The 21240-nt window shown below is 34.9% G+C and overlaps 1 pseudogene across 1 annotated transcript; it reads left to right on the forward strand.

Annotated features, from left to right (window-relative positions):
* Positions 1-1496: 1496 nt before the first annotated feature.
* Positions 1497-18238, forward strand: LOC308421173 (proton-coupled zinc antiporter SLC30A1-like; annotated as a pseudogene). The gene is made up of 4 exons: positions 1497-1517; positions 16496-16535; positions 16943-17107; positions 17339-18238. The product of its transcript is annotated as a proton-coupled zinc antiporter SLC30A1-like (transcript).
* The last annotated feature ends 3002 nt before the right edge of the window (positions 18239-21240 follow it).

Raw genomic sequence — 21240 nt, forward strand, 5'->3', positions numbered from 1 at the left:
AATGGTTTTTCTGTATCCATGGTTTGACAGAGAATGTAATGCCCATTTCCTGAATCATCAAATTTCCCACCATACCTTTACAGTTGCTTTTATTTCCTTCTTATGAATAAGTGACAAATACAGAAACTATTCTACAGCTTTTGGTAACACTTAAAAATATAAATGTACAAGATCATTGTTCTTTTAAACTTTTAAATATTTTTTTTTTTTATTTTTCCATGATGCTGTGCAATAGACATTATTTTTTATTGTTAGTGTTTTTTAAATTTATATTTCAATCAGGATAAATACTAGTTTGACCTTGAAACTTTTGCCTAGCTTATAAATAAAGATGGATAAATATTATTCTGATAAACATGGGAAAATACAGGGATAAAAAGTAAAGATAATGTCTCCCGAGGTTGATCCCTACATTGTGTAGGTATAGAAATTTAAAATTATGTCAAAACTATTTTAAAGTTACGGAAAAATTTGTCAACCCATGTCTGGTGTGTACAATGTGATACCTAAGTACTTTTGAACCTTTGATTCAGATTGGACACGACTCACCCAAATACATCATTCTACCTCTTTACCAAGTCACCCTAGAGAGGGAATCTGCCTTCTAGCCTTCCCTAAAGTAAGTTTGTTTCCAATACAGAGTCCCTTAGCTCCTAGCAGATTTGGTTCCTTGTCATGAGCAATGTTGATAGCTATAAAAAGTTCTAATAAGCCATGAACGAAAAGAAAAAGTTTGAACTGTGAAAGATGGGGGTTATGCTACAACCTTAGTGAACACAGTTACTAATTAGGATCCACTTCTCTGTCTAGGGAAAACACTTTGAAATTCTTAAGACTATTCCAATTGACAAGTATTGGTAAGTATTGAAGATTCAATAATCTCTAATTGAACATAAAAAATCATAAAACATTAGAAAACATGCATACATTTCAATATGTATTACAATATTTTAAATATAGTATAAATGTGTTTTAAAGAAATCATTAATGAAACCTAGTCCCTGTGTATAGAAATAAATGTGGATTTAAGAAGATATCCTATCTGCCTGAGCTCTGCTCTCTAAATTTATGTTTGAAGCCAAAGTAATAAGAAATATATTAGTTTTGCTTTTTTGGTGAAGTAAAGTTATTAACTTGAATACTTAGCAATGATAGTTGTAGGAGGTACATAAGATATAGTTTAAGAAATATATTTTTGACTGTAATAAGTCACTCTCTCTCTTTGAGTAAACAACTATAACCACAAGCATTAGAGATATTCTTCAATTAGTCAAAAGTCTTATGGAATCTTGTATTTAGTTCTATAAAGTAGAAAAGAAACTTTAGAGCAGTGGCCAAATTATATGAGTGAATGAAAAGTTAAGTCAGAAAGCACATGAGAATTTTCAGAAAAGTGAACACAAAATCCTATGCCCACCTGTAGCATGTCCTTATATGTTAATGCTGTTAAATTTAATCTCAATAGACAGAACCATGATATGAAAGTTACAATAAACATGATTGTAGTTGGTCATGAGGTAAGTTATTTGAAACTGGCTTTCAAACCTGTAATTATTTCCTCTGGGAAGTTTTATCTACGCTATCATTATTTTGAAGTTATTCAAGAACAGATAGCGTAAGATAATATAAGAATACGTTAGAAAAAAAATCTCATCCTTAGACAGGATAACATCTGAAAATAAAATGTACATCATACGATAACCATAGAAGCTTTTGAAAGAAGAGACTAAAATGTCCGTGAATATTGACTCTTTATTCCTTATAAAACATTTATTCCTGATTAGCGTGTTTGTGCTCTAGATCACAAAGAATATAAAACATACATTATATACAATTGTTCTGGAAAGTCTTTGACTCTAAACAAACCATATATCTAGCATTACAATACATAGTTAGAAACAAATTTATATATTATTTGAATCTTTCTGATTCTGTATGTTAAGAACTATAAGCCTGCTAACTGTATTTTGATTGCTAAATTGAAGAATATCTGACTCTTTCATATATATGTATATATGTATTTATGAAATCATATATATATATATATATATATATATATATATATATATATATATATATATATATATATGTTTTTATGTTTTTACCTTGCCTCAGCTTTCAAGATGCACCCTATTATATGGGCTATTTAATAATAATATCCAAAATCAAAACATAAATATTATTTTAATTTTTCACTTGTTTGTATTATGTAGACAAAATTGCTCAGGAAATTATTTTTAAATGTAATGTGAAAACATATGCTAGAAACCCTGAATAACAGGCTTACAAAACCAACAATATATGAAAATACAACTCATAAAAGATAATGATTAATTTGTTCTCAAATTTTAAGTCATTTTTATAAATAGTATAACATTTTCCTAAGACTTTCCTGGGTATTTTGAATTAGGAGACATGTATAAAAGCATATACCTGTAGGGAGCCGTTTGTGGTGCACCCAAACATGGTGCCGGCTTCCCGCCGAGAACTCAGCAAACAGAGCTGTTGCCCAGCAAAGAGACTTAATGTGCATGCACCACATAAGTCACAGCCCACTCTTGGGGCACGTGATTGAGCTACAGGAGGATGCACCAATCAGGTAGCAAGACAAGTCTCCTAGGCATATATAGCAGTGCATTTTCTCCCCCATGTGAGAAGAAGAGGAAGAGGGAGAGAGAGAGACCACGTGGAGGGATGGCGGAGAGATACCACGTGGAGAGAAGCCCGATAGGAGAGGTTGCGGGAGATCCCACGTGGAGAGAGACTCGGTAATAGTGATTGCGGGAGGTCCCGCGTGGACAGAGACTGGACAGAGAGAACGCTCATGGGGGACTGCGCGTGAGAGGTCGGCTAGACAGTAGAACCCGGTAGGGGGTCCCCGGCTGAGAGAGAAGTTTCCTGCCCAAGAAGCCCCTGCTCAAAGTGCAGTTCAATGAAGGTTATCCGCAGAAGAGTTTGTTTTGTTGCACGCCTGTTCCTAGCGGCGGGAAGCGTGGGCGCGTGACATATACCATACCATGTTCTTATGATTTGCTTTTTTCTTCTTATCCAAGAGATGGGCTGATTATGGCTTAGGAAAGACCCAATACTTGGTAGTTTATGTTCTGAGGCTTTGTACGTTTTGAGTAAAGTATTCAAGTCATATCCTAAAATGTGTGTACATTTTATTTCCATGAGAAGTTGCTTAAAGTTTTTGGGATGACCCATCAATTTGTGTGCATTCTACCTTTTCTCCTCACTCAGGAAGTCCAGGCAAAAAGAACTCCTGGAAATGAAATTGAATCATCCCAGGGCTCACTCCTTGCCTGTGAAGTTTTTTTTTAGTCTTGGTTTCATCCATACTTGTGAGTCTTTCTACAGTGAACAGAGTGACAACTATATATAAACAGGGTAATGCTGCAAGGCTAGGGTTACAACACTTATTAATGGTTGCAGTATTGGCCTATTATAATGACTAAAAGGATGATTGACATTTTAATCTCACTACCAATGTTATATACCTAACACTGCATATGAGGTTTTATTGTTTGTTTTTGGATTACGTTATTTAAGCATAATAGGAAAATATCTGACCTAAACTGAGTTTATTATTACGGATCTTCTCCATTTCTCTGTTTTATCTATCCATATAGAAACCCTTTACCTCTTAGAATACTATAGCTTAATAATTACTACTTCCTCACATTTTAACGCCAAAGTATTGATCAATTTTTAGTGAGTGTTATTGACATTTTTCTGGCATATGGAGTTTCAATTTGTATCTACATAAATTCACCCGTTTCACAATACTCTCCTCCCCTTCACTGACTTGTCTCATAAAATTTTCACTGAGAAATAATTATAGAACAGACACTTTTGTCTTCTAAAAAGCATCTTAGTATACAGGAAGAATGTATTCTATCTTTATAAAACATTGGAAAGTGGAAGTGTAGAGAACAAACCCTGCACAATAAATATGTCACACAGAAGTAAGTGTCTAATTAATATTTCTATTGCTGGACCATGGACAAAAGCTACTTAGGGACTAAAAGGTTTATTTCTTATTATACTTCTACATCAATGTCTAGTATAGTAAGAATTCATGGCAATACTTCAAACAGGGAAAGTACCTGAAACAAGAGCTGATGCAGGAGCTGCCGAGGAATGCTGCTTTCTGAGTTTCTTTTCCTGGTTTGTTTGGCCTGTTTCCTTCCTTATACAGCCCTCGACCACATGCCCAGTGGTAGTATGTCCCACAGCAATTAAACAAGAAAATACACCACGCACTTGCCTACCATCTTATATGGTGAAGTCTTTTGTTTTAAAACTAAGAGATTTTTTATTTTTACACATATGTCCAAATTAGTGTCAAGTTGACCAGTCAGCACAGCAGTCCACCAAACAGTTTACTAATGGTTACTGATTACTAAGACATGAAAGGAATGTGTGCATCAGAGGAGTTAATGAATTCATGAGAGGGCAGAAGAAAGTCAAAACATGTATCTGTGAAAAAAAAATAAGTAATTTTCAAGGGTAGAATCCAAGGTGAGGTGTAGCTGCATTATTCTTGAATAGAAAAGTTATATCATCCTTACTACAACAGAGAACTTAGACATGGTTTCAAGCAGAGCTGCAGAATGATGTTCAGACAAGGCTGAAATTGTCTATGTGCATATAAAACTCTCATCACTTGTGGCACTGGACCATCATAAACTGAAAAGAGTTATCCCTAAGTCAAACAAGAAGTTTTTTACCTCTCACATGTGAAAGAATATATCTGAATACATCCTAGCTAAGACTGGAAAGGAAAGCACAAACTAGGCATATAACAGATGGGTTTCTCTTGGCCTGATATTAGAATATATTCTGTTCAGCACCTGGACAATGACTGTAGAAAAAGACAGTTGCCTGCATGCCTCACATCGTCTCAACTACTTCCTTAGAGCAGAACTGAATCTCTGTAGCTGAGATCACAGCAATGCTTTACATAAGCTTCCCCTTGCTGCCCAACCCCCCAACGACACACTGCAATTTTTTTCCTTACAGCTTTATTTTTTAAAAAAAAGAGGGATACATTTACAGATTTGTAAAGGCATTTTGGCACACTGTGATTCTTGACTGGTTCATTTAGCTGTTTGCTCTCCTTTTGATGACTTACAGGTATTTTATATTTTCTCACTAGATGAAAGGATCTGCTCTTTGCTCTTTAATTGGAATGGCTGTCAAACTTATCAGCAGTTAGTATTAGGCAGAGAAATCAGCCTAGTGGTCAGGGTATATTTTAAGTCACAATTCTGAGAACTAGAGATTTCTTTGTCTGAGAATACTGTTTTAGGTTTCATATGTTTTCCTACCTCTTTTTAGACCTCATAAGAATCTAACAGGAAGATATCCCATGTAAAATGTATTATAACAAATGCATGTCTTCATGCAGAAAACAACTTCTTACAAACACATGAGTGGAACATAATATCTAAGCTTGCTCTCTGCACTTGATGGTTGTAGAATAAAGCCCTGAATCTTTTCATTTGTCATTGTTCCAAATTCTCAGGCCGATAATTTTTAAAGTTTTCACTTAATACTATGTTAGTTTTCTGCCATTTCAATTTATCATCCTTATAAAATTAGATACATTCTGAATTATGAGAAGCACAAGAAGTTTATTTTCAAATTTAATACATAGGTTGTACATTTATTGTTTCTCTTTGTCTTTACCATAAGAAAGTCTCTTTCTATTTTGATGCTCAGGTCCCATTTCATATTTTGTAAATGAAAGATGAAGAGTGATTGAGTGGAAACTAGGAAAAAAAGAAGTAAGAAGTGAATTAGAGTTTGAATTTCTATTCTCTAGAATTAAATTAAAAATGAGCAATTGTCTAATCAGCCTTTATGCTGAAGAGAGTCAATGAATGATATTGACTCTTTCACTTTCCATCTATACAGCATAGCATACATTACTGTGCTCTTCTGGTGTTCTCTAAATAGCCCATGATCTTTAAGATTCATTTGCTACAGGAAGTCAAGTGTTACCTAGACAGACTGTGTAAGAAGACGTCTCTGCTTGTGAGATCCCGGTAGGAGAGAAATAATCTAGAGGTTAAAATTTCTCAGATAAAGACCATGTTCCATGAAAACATGCAATAGCAACATCTCATCCCTTGAAAGGACCACAGTATAGGAGGGAAAGAAAAACAGTAGTGACCAGTTTAGCTACCTGCATCTTCTATCCTGTCCCACACAGCTTGTATACCCTACCAGTCTACATGGTGTGAACTTGAAAACCATAGACAAAGGACAACCTCTGTAGAACTTCAATTGCATTCAACCACCCTATCCACTCGAATCCATTCAATTATACTTATCCCAATTTTCTTCCAGGAATTTGTGTTTGTGGTGTGTGTGTGTGTGTGTGTGTGTGTGTGCTCACGAACACGCGGGCACGAGTGCATATTTGTGAAGGTCAGAGGGCAACAACTTTAATTGTTTTACCTCTGGCACTAATCACCCTTCTGCACCCTACAGTTTTTCAATGGCCCAGAATTTGCAAAATAATGCAAGCTGGCTTTCAGTCAAGCTCCCCATATCTGTTCCTGCCTCCTCAGTGTGTTTACAAGCCAGTGCTACCATGTCTATTTTACTTGGCTTCTGAAAATTGAGCTCAAGTCATTCTGCTTGCAAAACAAATACTTTCCTGACTGAGCTATGCCCATACCATAAATAACCTTTACTTATGAGGGAATATTTAATACCATAATCCCATCAAAACCAATTTGAAATACAAATCTGTTATGTATATGCTACACTTTTCTTTGTGATTCCTATGCTGTTCGAAACCAAATTGATTCCATATTTAAACTCTTTTGCATAATATTGCAATAAAATATTGATGTACAGTATCTTTGCAATACATAGCTTAAGATTCCTTTAAGTAAAATATTTGAGAATGGTGTAGTGGGGTCACATGGAAGACCCTCTGTTAGTGTTTTTGCAAATCTTCATTCTGAACTTCACAGTGAATGGATGGCTATTTCTATTATCACATCTTATTTCCCTAAGGACTGTACTTTTGACTGGAAAAAGGTGAAATTTCAGTGTAGTTTTGGTTTGCATTTCTTCAAAGCTAGTTATTTTGAAACACCCTCCCCATGTGTACCATCCAATCACATTTTATTTTTTGAGATCTACTTGTGCATTTCATCAGCCTAGTCATTGATTGGGTGATTTGTTTTCTTGTTTTTTTTTTTTTTTTTTTAGTACTTTTATACAGATCCCTAAAACTATCTGCGTAGTGTGAAACTGTCTAGAGGGACATAGAGGATCAGTGCAAGTGGAGAGGGACATGACAAGCTACAGGGTGAAGGAGAATATGGTCAATGTATATGCATGTCTGAAAACTTTATAATTGCAAAGTAAATTGTTTTCTGCTTTGTCAGTGCAGTTATGAATTAATTTAATAATTTTGTTTATTAGGTATTCAGCATGGTCAGTGCCTGTTGTTCTATTTTCTTTATTTTATGATCATAATAGTTACCTGTGATCAATTTATTTTTTTCAGTGGAATATAAAACTTTTTGTTTTCTATGTTTAAGAGAGTAATCAGCATTGAATGATCATTCAACATGATCTTCAGAAACTCCTGATATTGGAATAAAGTGTTAGCATCTTTTTTTTTATTGATGAGTCTAACTTATACAAGAGGCAAAAATCAGATAGGCAGATAGCAACATTTTAGATAACCTCGTGATGGGATCACATACTAATGGTTTTGGTTCCGAAGCACCATGTCAGATTTGCCACATCCCAAACACTGTTCTTTAAGAAATGATGAAAGGCTGGGTAGATTATTTTTAATCAGACACTAATAATAACCATGTCAATATGTTTCTTTTTTTATAGCCAGATGGGTAATTCTTTCTTTCCTTGAAAGCCTCTTTTTAGGTGGGTGGGTCTTATTATTGCTTTATTTGTTTTGTAACCTGACCTCACAATACCATACTTTATTCCTGAATTCACGATTGGAAGACAATGAATTTGGTCAAGACTTTTAGAAGAACATCATTGGATACTGTATATTTTATGATGTATAGTAATTGATGCATTATTTTTTTGCCATACCTACCTACTTACTGTGATATAAAAGGGAGTCCATTTGTCATTGGTGAGATCGCCAGTGCCAGAGTTAGTAATTTTATAATCAATGAGAAGTGGTTAGTGAGTGCAAATACACAGAAAATTTATGCTTATTAAACATCCTCTGCTGACTCTTTTAGCTCACCTTATCTGCTCTTCAGTTCCACCCATGCCTTTTTAAAATCCAACTCATTTTTTAGCTTGCTTCTTTCTTCTTCTCTGTGGGAAAATTCCAGAGTAAAAAAAAAAAAAAAACATAAGTTTGTAACATTTGCTGGAGCCAATAGTATAAATCATAGTTCAACCTGTTTACTTAGCTTAAGGAAACCATAGTCTCTGTCAACATTGCTTATCAAGTTATTTTCATTTAATATGCATTCAGATGCTTTTTGCTTTCAAACTTAGATCTACTCAGTTGTACTTAGCATCTATGTACTTGTTTTGTTTGGTTATTTTGTTAATCTAACTCTTTAAGTGCATCAAAGGTTTATCTTTATTCCAAAGTGTCAACACTCAATGCAGGTTAACAACATGCTAAGATTGTTAATAAAACATCCAATATTCGAGTTAGTTTGCGATTTTTACATTGATCACAATAGAACATTTGTTCCCTGTCATTTACATGTTAGTGACACCACCAACATGCATCGTACACTTTCTAACCCTTTCCTTCTGTATACACCGGGTCTCACTTTCAGAAATTATTGCTTTTGAAAGGTCCCTGCTCAAGGAGTGTTTTATTTCTTTTCTAACAAATACCAAGAAAGATACTTCCTTTTCATAGAGCCTAAAATATTTCCTGTTTATGAAGAATCTGGTACCTTATTCACAATGTGCTGAAAAGTGTTTTTGTCTCGTTTCTTTGGTCTGCGTCAGCATATCCCTGATAGGGTGATATGCTTTCATCCAATTTAACATTTGTTGAAGAATCCAAAACTTTGAAAAATCCAAACTGAGTTTTGCCATAAGCAATTCTTCTACCATTTAAGAAAATCATATCTAAAATGATCAAATTGTTCCTGTCCTAGTCCGTCTGAGGTGCTGCCTAGTGTCATGTCCTTGGGAAGGAACAGATTGTTCAACAATGCCATTTAATGAAAAGAACAGCCTGAATGTGTAGGAGGGTTGATGGCCCATTTCTGTTTATTGCTAATCTTTATACTCACTGTGCTTCGATCTTCAGGAATGATGGCTTTCATTTCAGGCATAAGGATGCAACAATTAGCATTCAGTTTTGTGCAGGCACCAACTTTCTTTTCAACCTTACTGCACACATATCTGCATTTACCTTTCTTGATAAAGCAAAAATAGGTATCTTTCATATCAGCATTTACTGTAAAAACAATAACACATCACAAGAATCATTGTATTATTTTGCATATTCTATATGCCTGAATTTGAAATATATCAGTTGTTGATATGGAAATAAATTTAACATCTAACTATTGTGGTAGGAGTTTTAGAATTCATTTTTTTTCTATTTTGCTTGAGATAATAACTGTGATTTTTTTTGTTTCATTGTCAGATTTCTTTTAAATTATTACTGATAGACTGAATCTACTTTTTGCTCATACGTGTATTACATTAAAGCTATCATATATATACACACACACATATATATATATACACACACACATCTCTCTCTCTCTCTCTCTCTCTCTCTCTCTGTGTGTGTGTGTGTGTGTATGTGTACGTGTATGTGTGTGTATTGCAAGATCTAGAGTGGCTTTGAGATGTACACTAAAATTTTCTAAGGTACTCTTCAACTTTGATATGCCTTGTTCAATCAGCTTTATTGATATAGTTGGACACCCAAAGACATTTCCATATTATATGCACAGTTAGATAAGTATTGATGCTCATAGAAATATTCATGGCATTAACACCTCAAACACTCTGTGTGTCTGCCTGTCTGTCTGCCTGTCTGTCTGTCTTTCCGTGCATCTCACCATATGTCCACCCATCTCTTTATCTGCCTGTCTGTCTATGCATCTTCTGTCCATTCATCCATCCACTCATCCCTCTATCTATCATCTATCTATCTATCTATCTATCTATCTATCTATCTATCTATCTATCTATCTATGTATAATGTAATAAACATATTTTCTTCCAATTTCAAATAAATTATAACATTTAAATATCTTTGTCTTTCAATACAAGATAGGACACATTGTTAATAGTGATTATATTACTATGTAATATAGATATATTTAGAGTTGAATTTTATGGAAAATGATAATACCTGACATACTTTGAGGTATGAAGGGATCTTTGAACACTATAAAGATCTGAGGACTGGCTAGGAACAACAGGTTGCAAGAAATTCAAGCATTATCATGCAAGACTACCCTTGGGAACATCATAAAAAAGTTAAATAATAACTATTTCTTCATTTCCTTACATTCAGATTATTTTATAAAGGACTAAAACTTGCAGGATATTAGCTTATACTAACTGGTAAACTTACCAACCTCATGAGAACAAGGTTACTATTTTGCCTTTTTAGAATATTATACGATTTTTATTGGATATTTTATTTATTTACATTTTAAATATTATCCCCTTTTCACATTTCCTCTCCTCACCCTCTATTCCATCTCCTTTCCCCTGCTTCTTTGAGGATGATTCCCCACCTACACAACCACTCCCACCTCACCATCCTGGCATTTCCCTAAATTGGGGCATCCAGCATTCACAGGACCAAGGTCCTCTGCTTTCACTGATGCCAGATAAGTCTATCCTCTGCTATTTGTGCAGCTAGAGCCATGGGTCCCTCCATGTGTACACTTTGGTTGGTGGTTTAGTTCCTGGGAGTTCTGGGGGGATATGGTTGGCTGATGTTCTTGTTATTCCTATAGGGTTCAGTCCTTCTTAGAAGCAGGAACAAAATACTCACAAGAGATAGGAGGTAGGAGAGATTGGGAAGAAGAGAAGAGCGGTAGGGGATATAGTGGGAAGTATCAGGTATGGGAGGAGACAGGGATTATATACAGAAGGTCAGGAAATTGAACAGTGTCTAGGGATGGGTTTGAGAAACTTAGGATAGCCACCAGAATAACTCAGATACCAGAAAAGCAAGAAGCTTCCAGAGCCCAATGGGAATAAGATTAGCTGAAATGCCCAACAAAGTTGATGGAGAACATATAAAGACAATACCCAGAAGTTAGGCAAGGCCCCAGGTGTAGAATAGGGCCACCCACCCATTTACAAAATTTAATCCAGAATTGTTTCTGTCTAAAGGAAATAAAGGGCTGAGCAGAGACTGAGGGAGAGGTCATTCAGAGACTGCATCACCTGCAGATCCATCCCATATACAGAAATTAAGCCCGGACACTATTGCAGATACCAAGAAGCATTTGCTGATAGCAACCTAATATAGCTGTCTTCTAAGAGACTCTTCCATGAGTGTGAGAAATACAAATATGGATGATCACAGCCAAAGATTGCTCTGAACACGGGGACCCAAATGGAGGAGAAAGGGAAGGGACTGAAGGAACTGAAGGGGTTTGAAATCTCATAGGTAGAATATGATTCTATTTTTAAAACATTCCCAGTGAGTGGTAAGCTCTCAATGTAAAATTATGAAAAGTAATTGTGAATAATCAGATATCAACCAGGAAGGTACGTGAAAAGTATCCACCCCTTTCTGTTAAGATAACTCAGCATCCACGCAAGGCAGAAATGATGGTCCTTATAATTAAATATTCTTGTTGTCTGTTTTCAGTGATCTCTGGTAAATAACAATAACTCCTTGACTTTGGGAAGGAAATGATTTGGGAAAAAATTAAATTCATATTATTTCTCTGTGTGTATATATATACTGTGGATGAAATTCAGGGCCTTATACTCGTTAGAAAAATAGCTCACTACTTATCTGTATCACTATCCCAATGGGAGTTCTTTACCACACATATATTAAAGTATAGGATGCCACGGCTCTACTGCATGAATTAATGATGTTTGTTTATTTAGATTATCAAGAGAGATGCTATTTATTGCCTTTGATGCCAAGGGGAAAAGACATTATTTCAGCAGGTTAGAAAAAAAAATTCATCCTCAAATTACACTGTCCTACAGGAGGGTGTGAAGAATATATGTTGACTTAGTTGAAATCTACAAATAACAAAAGATGACAGCTGTCAAGCATCAATATGAGAAAGAGAATAGCATTATTTAAGTGGGAATTATAAATTAGCATTCTTCCACTAGTAACAAAAATAACAAATAGCTTCTCTCTAGATAGAATTCCATATTAAAATTCATTTTCATGCACAAGAAAGAATTGCAAATTTCTCAACTTTTAGATAAATCTATCCACACATATACACAGTGTCTCTGAGGGTTTTAAAAGTCCTGAAAATGTCATGAAGAACTTCACAAATATTTTTTTCCAAGAGAGTGACATGAGAGACACATGTAAATCATGCTAGTGTAACTGGCATTAATATTTTATTATACACACATGGCTGTGCTAAATGCCAGCATGCATTCTGAACCTGTTTAGCTATGATTTCTTGAAGAAACAAGGAAAAGGAAATGGGAGAGATATGAGGGGAGGGAAGGAGAGGAGAATGATGTAACTTTAAAATTTAAATATATTTAAATATATTTAAGAGATTTTGATATATTGCCTTAAATTTAAGGCTATGTAATATATTAATACTTTTAATAATTACCATTTAGGATGTTTAATATGCATTATAAACATTTAAATTATACAATTTCTTGTTATTTTTTGAAAATGAGGCTTTGCTACCATGCCCATTCATAAGGCTGTTGATCTCATGTGCTCAAATGTCCCTTCTGTCGCAGACTATTTAAGTAGTTAGAACTACATGTGTATGCTTCTTCTTCTGACTTCAGAACACAGCACCTTTTTGTAATGTGAATTTACATCTATTAAATTGCTTTATCTATTAAAACTGGACATATTGATCGAGTGCTTGATTTGTTTTACACTGTTATGGAATGGACTCAAAGGTCAAAAATCAAAGTGTTCAAAGATTCCTTGTGTATTTGCTTAGCTAGCTTCCTCATTGTTTTAAACAGAGTAGCAGTGATTGTAGTATTTTTGCATAAACAAGAAAAAAATAGTTGTCCTATCTTAAATCGTCTGAAATGTGTTGAGACTGTTTGTTCACTGTTCTTTATAAAAATGTTTCCTGTTGGTGCGAATCTAAAGTCCGAATAGTGAAATCCTTGAGATAGAAAACAAGTACACCACCCAAGCCCATTAAGCTCAAGATGATAAACTTGTCTTCTGTTACTTTTGTAATAAGCAACAAAGAAGATGTTCATTTTATAAAAGGAGATGTTCTCTGCTTTCAAGTATGTTTAATATAATTTAAAAATAATTATAATGCCAAGTTAAAATTCCTTTCTATTTACCCTCACTTACTTTATATATATTACATAATTACAGATAATTAATCTTTATGAAAATGATTTCTAAATGCAATTAATATACTTAATGAGTTTAAATATCAGACATAATAGAAATAAAATCTGAATATAAGTATTAGAAACTTCAAAGAATATAATCATTTTATTAATGTTTAATTTCTTTGCTCATAATCGTTTAATCAAAACTATATATTGTTAGTTTCCCACAGTGTTAAGGCTTACTAGGAACAAGGCCACAAATCTTCTACTTATGATACTCTCTAGGGGACTCTAAGTAACTATTACTTGCCTACGAAAATCACTTCCTTGTCTTAAACTGACATCTGAAAGCTTTTCCTCTCCTGTAACATTCATCTTCCCAGCGAATCATTCATTTTACCTGTCCTCAACAGGTCCAGAAAGCAAAGCAAAAGAAAAAGAACAGGCAGCTTCATGTTGACGAGTAGTTCACAGCAGAAGTTCCAGTGTCTTTAAATGAGAGAAAGATGGGCAATTTTTGTGTTTTCTGTCTCTTCCTGCAGTGGTAGGAATTCAGACATTCATGCTTATAAGTTACTGATCTTTTTATCTGTGCCTGGGGCAAAGGGGCCAGATATTCCCTCGCTTTCATCTCGAAAATATAAAAGTATTGTTATTGTCAGCTGATGGTTTTGTTTCTAAGTAACTATTTTTTTTTAAGTAAGGTAAATGTCATTGGTGACATCCTTTGGGATGTCCCGGGGTATATAGACATAACTAAATCTTTGCATTTTTTTTTGTTCCTCTGCTTCTTAAACCCCTGTGTATACTGTAAATCAACTGCAACGTTTAAAAAGCCAAAAGAATCTGTAAATTTTTATATCCCAATTTATTAGTCAAGATATCGTATGCAATCTTTATAGAATATGATTATTACTGAAGATCCTTGTCATGATAGCTGAAATAAATCATCCTGTGCTAATATACAAGTCAGATTTCAGACATAGTGATTTTTTTAATGTTTATTTATTTATTTATTTATTTATTTATTTATTTATTACAACTTCATTTTAAAGAACAAAGATAAATGTACAGATTTTAAGCATTTTTTGCATGAAAGTATATAATACATTTTTGTCAATACTTGTTTTTTTTGTTTTTAAAGGTTTGATAGTGTGATCAAGATCGCACCAGTTACAACGAGCAAAAAGTACATGTAAAATAAGATGCAACCTGGAAATAGTCAAAGTTTTTTTGGTATGTAAAGATTTTTTTTTTTTTTAACAATGAGCAGACAGTACATGTAATACAGGGTACAACCCGGAATTTGTCAATGTGTTCTTGGTGGGTAAGGATTGAGAATGACTATTTTTTTTTTTGTTTTGTTTTGTTTTCTTTTTTTCTTGGACTTCATACAGTCTGTGAGTTGTTTCTGGGGCAGTGCCAGCCTCTGGGGTAAGCTTCCCACTATCAGTGACTGCATTTTATGTCTGTTCTTTTGTGACTGGGTTATCTCACTCAGGATGATATTCTCTAGATGCAGCCATTTTCTTAAGAATTTGGTTAAGTCATTGTTTCTGGTGGCTGAGTAGTATTCCATTGTGTATATGTATCACAATTTTTGTATCCATTTGTCTTCTGAAGGACATCTGGGTTCTTTCCAGCTTCTGCCTATAAAAATAGAGCTGCTATGAACATTGTGGTGCATATATCTTTGTTATGTACTAAAGTGTCTCTGGGGTATATGCCCAGAAGTGGAATAGCTGGGTCTTCAGGTAGTACTATGTCCTATTTTCTGAGGTATCGCCAGACTGATTTCCAGAGTGGTTGTATTAGTTTGCAACCCCACCAACAGTGGAGAAGTGTTCCTCTTTCCCCACAACCTCGCCAGCATCAGTTGTCATCTGAGTTTTGGATCTTGGCCAATCTGAGTGGTGTGAGGTGGAATCTCAGGGTAGTTTTGATTTGCTTTCTCTGATGGCTAAGGATGTCGAGCACTTCCTCAGATGTTTCTCAGCCATTCGATATTCCTCAGGTGAGAATGTTTTGTTTAATTTTTATAATTAATAGGGTTGTTTGATTCTCTGGTGTCTAGCTTTTTGAGTTATTTGTATACCTTGGATATTAGGCCTCTATCTGATGTGGATATGGTAAAGATCTTTTCCCATTCTGTTGGCTGCCGTTTTGTATTCTTGACAATGTCCTTAGCCTTACAGAAACTTTGCAATCTCATTGAGTCCCATTTTTTAATCTGTGACCTTAGAGCTTGAGCCATTGGTGTTTTTGAAGTATCCAGAGCCTCCTGTGGATGAAATGTGGGTGGGCTCTAGTGGGGACGACTAATTGCTGTGTTTGCTATTGGTTGTGTTTCTGTGTTGGCCTCCAGGCATTTGAGTTTGGGAATGATTATGAGTCTAAGAGCTGACTTCAGGACTTATTGTTGGGTGGGTGCTTCGCTCCATAGTTTCTGTTTCCTTTCTGGACTTTCAGCAATCTGGATGGCTGTTTTCTCTCTTCCTGGACTACCCAGCTGCTGTGGTCACAAAAGACGCCTGTTGGTGTTGGAAGCTGTGATAACAGGACGAGTTGGGAGAAGAAAATTTAGAGAAAATCTTTGTGTTCCTTTGGGGATGAAGTGAGATATGAAACGAAGATCACATCAGGGTCCCTGCTATAGAGTCAAGAATGAAACCTTTTCTCCAAAGTTGCCACTGTAGTCCTCATACAAAACTTCTGATATATAGGAAGTCACACCATGGATACCTTCCCTGCCTTCAACTTGTGTGTTCTAATTAATTAAATTTGCCTTTGGAGGTATATACTACTCAGTATTCTGCAACATATTTGATACCTTATTATCTAAGTTCCCAGTACTGATGATCAGATTTAATCATGATTGTAGATTTGTGAATAGTTTTCTGTTAAGAAATCAGAAAAAAAATTAAATGATAATTCTGAAACAATTGGTAGCCAAGTTTTTTTACTTTTAGTAAAAATTTTAGTTACTCTTATTTTGTGACAGACATACATACATTACCGAGTTCTCATTATCACTTATAATGGTAAGGTCAATATAGGAGAAATTGCCTTGATCTCTCCTACATACAAATTAAAGAAAGGAAATTTATAGTTTTGAAAGTAAATGTGCTGGAGAGATGGGTCAGATGTTAAGGGGCACTCTACTCATCTAGAGGTACAGAGTTTAATTTCCAGCAACCGTAATTAAATTTTCAAATAATATATTTAAATTTTTGGTCAAATTTTCATTCAGAGTCAATGTGTCCTTCATATTTTCTGGAAAATTGCTTCTAGTGTTCATATTTTATTATATAATTATACCATTATAATACTTGAGTTGTCTAATTTGTAGGTTGAACTTAAACTATAGAACTTTACTAAACTAAATACTCTTGAACTTGGCTATGGATATATGTTCTTTAGCTTAAATTCAGATTGCTTTTAAACCTAGTTCAGCTCATCCGCGCTGAGGTGATGGGCATGCTGGTGAATGCCATCCTCCTCATGGGACTGTACTTTGCCATCCTGCTGGAAGCTATCAAGCTATTCCTAAAGATGAAAGAGGGACGACGTGCTGGGGTTCTGCCTGTTCCACCACCGCAGCGCAAGGTCCAGGGTGTGGGCCAGGGCCACAGCCACAGCCACCTCGCCCAGGACACGTGCAAGGCAGGCTGTGTGGGGGTGGGGTGGCACGTGGAGTAGGAGGGCGTGGTCCTGGGCCAGATACCAGACCAGGAGATGAACATGTTGGTGGACAACACTCCCAATACCATCAGGCTGAAGGCAGACCAGGCATTGAAGAGAAGCCCAGTGTTTACAGGTAGACCAACTCAATAGTGAGGGACAGAACCAGAAACATTGAGAAGTGATGAGCCAGTGGATGTTCAAGTAAATGGGAATCTCATCCAGGAGTCAGACAGTCTGGAATTAGAAGACAACAGGGCTGGACAGCTGAACATATGAGGAGTGTTTCTGCACGTCTTGGGAGATACCTTGTTCTCTATGATCATGGTACTCAATGTCTTGGTCTTTTAGTTTTCCTGGAAGAGTTGTACCGAAGACGGCTTTTGTATGAACCTGTGTTTTCCTGATCCCTGAAACTTGTCTGTAGAAATAATTAACAGTACCCATGCCTCGGTGTGAGGGGCTGGTTCCTTCGGGTTCTCTATCTAGATCCAACCTTTTGGATTATAATGGTTTGTATACTTCTTTACACGACTTACACATTGCTTAATGAATCTGCTCTTATTATTTTACAAACTGTTCCTAAGCAAATTGGTATCAAAGATTTGGTGAAAGTGTTACTAGATGTTGAAGGAGTTGAGGAATTCTGTGAGTTACACATCTGGCAGCTTGCTGGAAGCAAAATCATCGCCACTGCTCACATAAAATGTGAAGACCCAGTTTCGTATCTAAAGGTAGTCAAAACCATTAAAGGTGTTTTCCACACTCACGGAATCCATGCTACTACCGTCCAGCCTGAATTCACTGGTATAGGCTCTAAATCAAGTGTAGTCCCTTGTGAACTTGCCTGTAGAACTCAGGGCGCTTTGAAGCAGTGCTGTGGGACTTGGCCACAAGTCCATTCTGTAAAGGATGCAGAGAAGGCTCCAACAGTTAGCACTTCTTGTTTAGAACTCAGTGAAAATCTAAGGAAGGCAGGGAGGACTAAAGCTGCAAGCAGTTTCCCTGCTGTGGGATAGAGATTAAAAACGTGCCAAACAGACAGCTCCAATCATCTTTGTGAATCTTGAAAGAGATGTGATATTTGACTTCTGCTTTTACAAAAGTTATATAAGAAATGAAATGTTTTTTATTATTATAATTTTTATAATGTTTGTCTTCAATTAATTAACATGAGTGTGTGTTTCTAATTAAACTGTATATATATATATATATATATATATATATATATATATATATATATATATATATATAAATGGTCAATTATGTTGCTGAAATAATTAAAAATAATCAATATATATAACAGATTATATATGTATAAATGTATATTATATATATGTATATATATAATATGTATATATTATATGTGTATATTAGATTTCATAGATAATGGGTTTTTTTATATCTTTGCCCCAGATTGCCTTTCATTTTAACTTTCAGGGATAGACTTTAAATATAATCAAAATTTAAATATATTTATTTGCAAAACTATAAAAATAATTCTGAAATTTAAAAATCCATACTATCATTATTTTAACATTTATAGTTCACCTTTAGGATAAAGCTATCTTACATAAAATCTTACCACAGTATTTGACTTATTATATTTTCATATATATTAATTCTAGTTGCTTGATACTTTGCTAGTATCATCATTTTTTATTTATAGAATAATGGTTCTCGTTATCAGCTGAAAACACCATGTCTTCATTATATTTTTGTACTTCTTGCTATTCTAAATACCACAAGCCTTTCTTTTGTTTTACATATTGATAAACATACCTATGTGTGGTAAGTGTCTTTTCTGCACTCTCTCTTTCCCTTGTTTTGTTTACATTGCTGGGGATTAAATATAGGGATCCACAGTTATTAATCAAACCTTTTATCTTTGAATTACTTGATTCTGTTGGCAGTGTAGAACTCTTGATTTTTGTACACTCTTGGTAAGAAGGTATCCAGAATTTCTCCATTGCTAGTTTAAGCCTATTTTTCCATTGAAGTATCACTGCTTATTTTTGTTTTTATCTATGTACTAATTCTGCTGTTTCTTACATCACTAAAATCCTTGATATTAGGGTATAGATTAGAATGTATTATGTCGGAAATTCTTTCCCTTCAATGGAACTTTTCAGTAAAGTCTGCAAACAGGGTTTACAAAGAATGGATTACTTTACTGTGGCTTGAATCATCAAGGGAAAATATATGTAGTTATCATATTTAAGGTTTTCTTATAAGGAGTGTACAAGTTAATAAATGCAATTATTTCATTATTTTGACTTCTTTCATATATAATATTTTAATGCTTCACATTTTTGTAGTTATTTGTTCTTGGTTTAATAATTGAATTGTATATAATGTATATCAAGAATCTTTTATTTATTTAATTTTTGGAGGTTTTTTTATTGGTTTTTAAAACATTTTATTTAATTTTTTTTCACTCCAGATTTTATTCTCCTCTTGGTATGTTCTCTGACTGGTCTAGATCACATACCTTCCCACCCCCTATCTCTACGAAGATATTCTCAGCCTCCATCCCTACCCCTACCTAACCTCTAAACTCCCTGGGCCCTCCAGTCTCTTCAGGGTTAGGTAACTCATCTCTGACTGAACATAGGCCTGGCAGTACTCTGCTGTATATGTGTTAGGGGCCTCATATCATCTGGTACATGCTGCCTGGATAGTTACAATTTTTATGATTTGCCCTTACTTAAATTTTTTAATCCTGTAAAATATATTATCACTAGATGCAATATTTTTAATAGTTTAAACTTCTTTTGTTCTCTAGTATGTTATAATGATTAATGTGTGAGCAGAAATATTTCTTACCATGTTGCTAATTTTACCATGGGTGTTCAATTCCAGCCCAGAGAAAGAGCCGGGTCATCACCATTATGAATCAGAGCCTAGTCCCACACTGCTGAGCACCCAGAAGAGCCCCAGAAGCCATCTGAGCCCATGGGGGAGACCAAGACAACCTGGCAATATCAGAACAAAATAGTCCCACCACAGCAGGTAGTGGATATCACAACACACTAGCAAAACAAGATATGGACTTGAAATCATACCTCATGATGATGATAGAGGTTTTGAGAAGCACATGAATGAAAGAATTACAGGAGAACACACATAAAACACAACCAAACAGGTAAAGGAGGTGAAGACAGAAATAGAAACAATAAAGAAATCACAAAATGAAACAACCCTGCAGATAGAAAACCTAGGAAAGAGATCAGGTGTCATAGATTTAAGCATCACAAACAGACTATAAGAGATGGAAGAGAGGATCTCAGGGGCAGAAGATAACATAGAAAACATTGGCACAGTAGTCAAAGAAAATGCAAAAATCAAAAAGCTCCTAACTGAAAACATCCAGGAAATCAAGGACATAATGAGAAGACCAAACCTAAGGATAATAGATGTAGAGGAGAGCAAAGACTCTCAACTAAAAGAACAAGTAAGTATCTTCAACAAAATCAGAAGAAAACCTCCCTAACCTTCTTAAGAACGAGATGACCATAAAAGTACAAGAAACCTATAGAACTCCAAATAGACTGGACCAGAAACAAAACTCCTAACATGTAACATCCAAAACACTAAATGTTCAAAACAAAAAAAGAATACTAAAAGCAGTAAGGTCAAAAGGATAAGTAACAGATAAAGGCAGATTGATCAGAATTATACAAGACTTCCTAACAGAGACTATAAACAGCCAGAAGATTCTGAACTGATATTATACAGACCCTAAGAGAACACAAATGCCAGCCCAGGTTACAATATCCAGCAAAACTCTTAATTACTATAGACAAAGAAATCAAGATATTTAAGGATAAGAACAAATTTGCACAACTGTTCACAAATCAAGCCATACAAAGGATATTATATGGAAAACTCTTAACAAACAGTGGAAACAAAAATCATCATTCCTTAATATCTCCTAAAATCATCAGACTCAATTCCCCAATCAAAAGTCATAGACTATCAGAGTAGATACCTAAACAGGTTCTAGCATTTTGCTACATACAGGAAACTCATTTAAGCAACAAAGACAAATATTACCTCAGGTAA

Source organism: Micromys minutus (assembly GCF_963924665.1).
Source record: "Micromys minutus genome assembly, chromosome: 5".
In the NCBI taxonomy this organism is placed as follows: domain Eukaryota; kingdom Metazoa; phylum Chordata; class Mammalia; order Rodentia; family Muridae; genus Micromys; species Micromys minutus.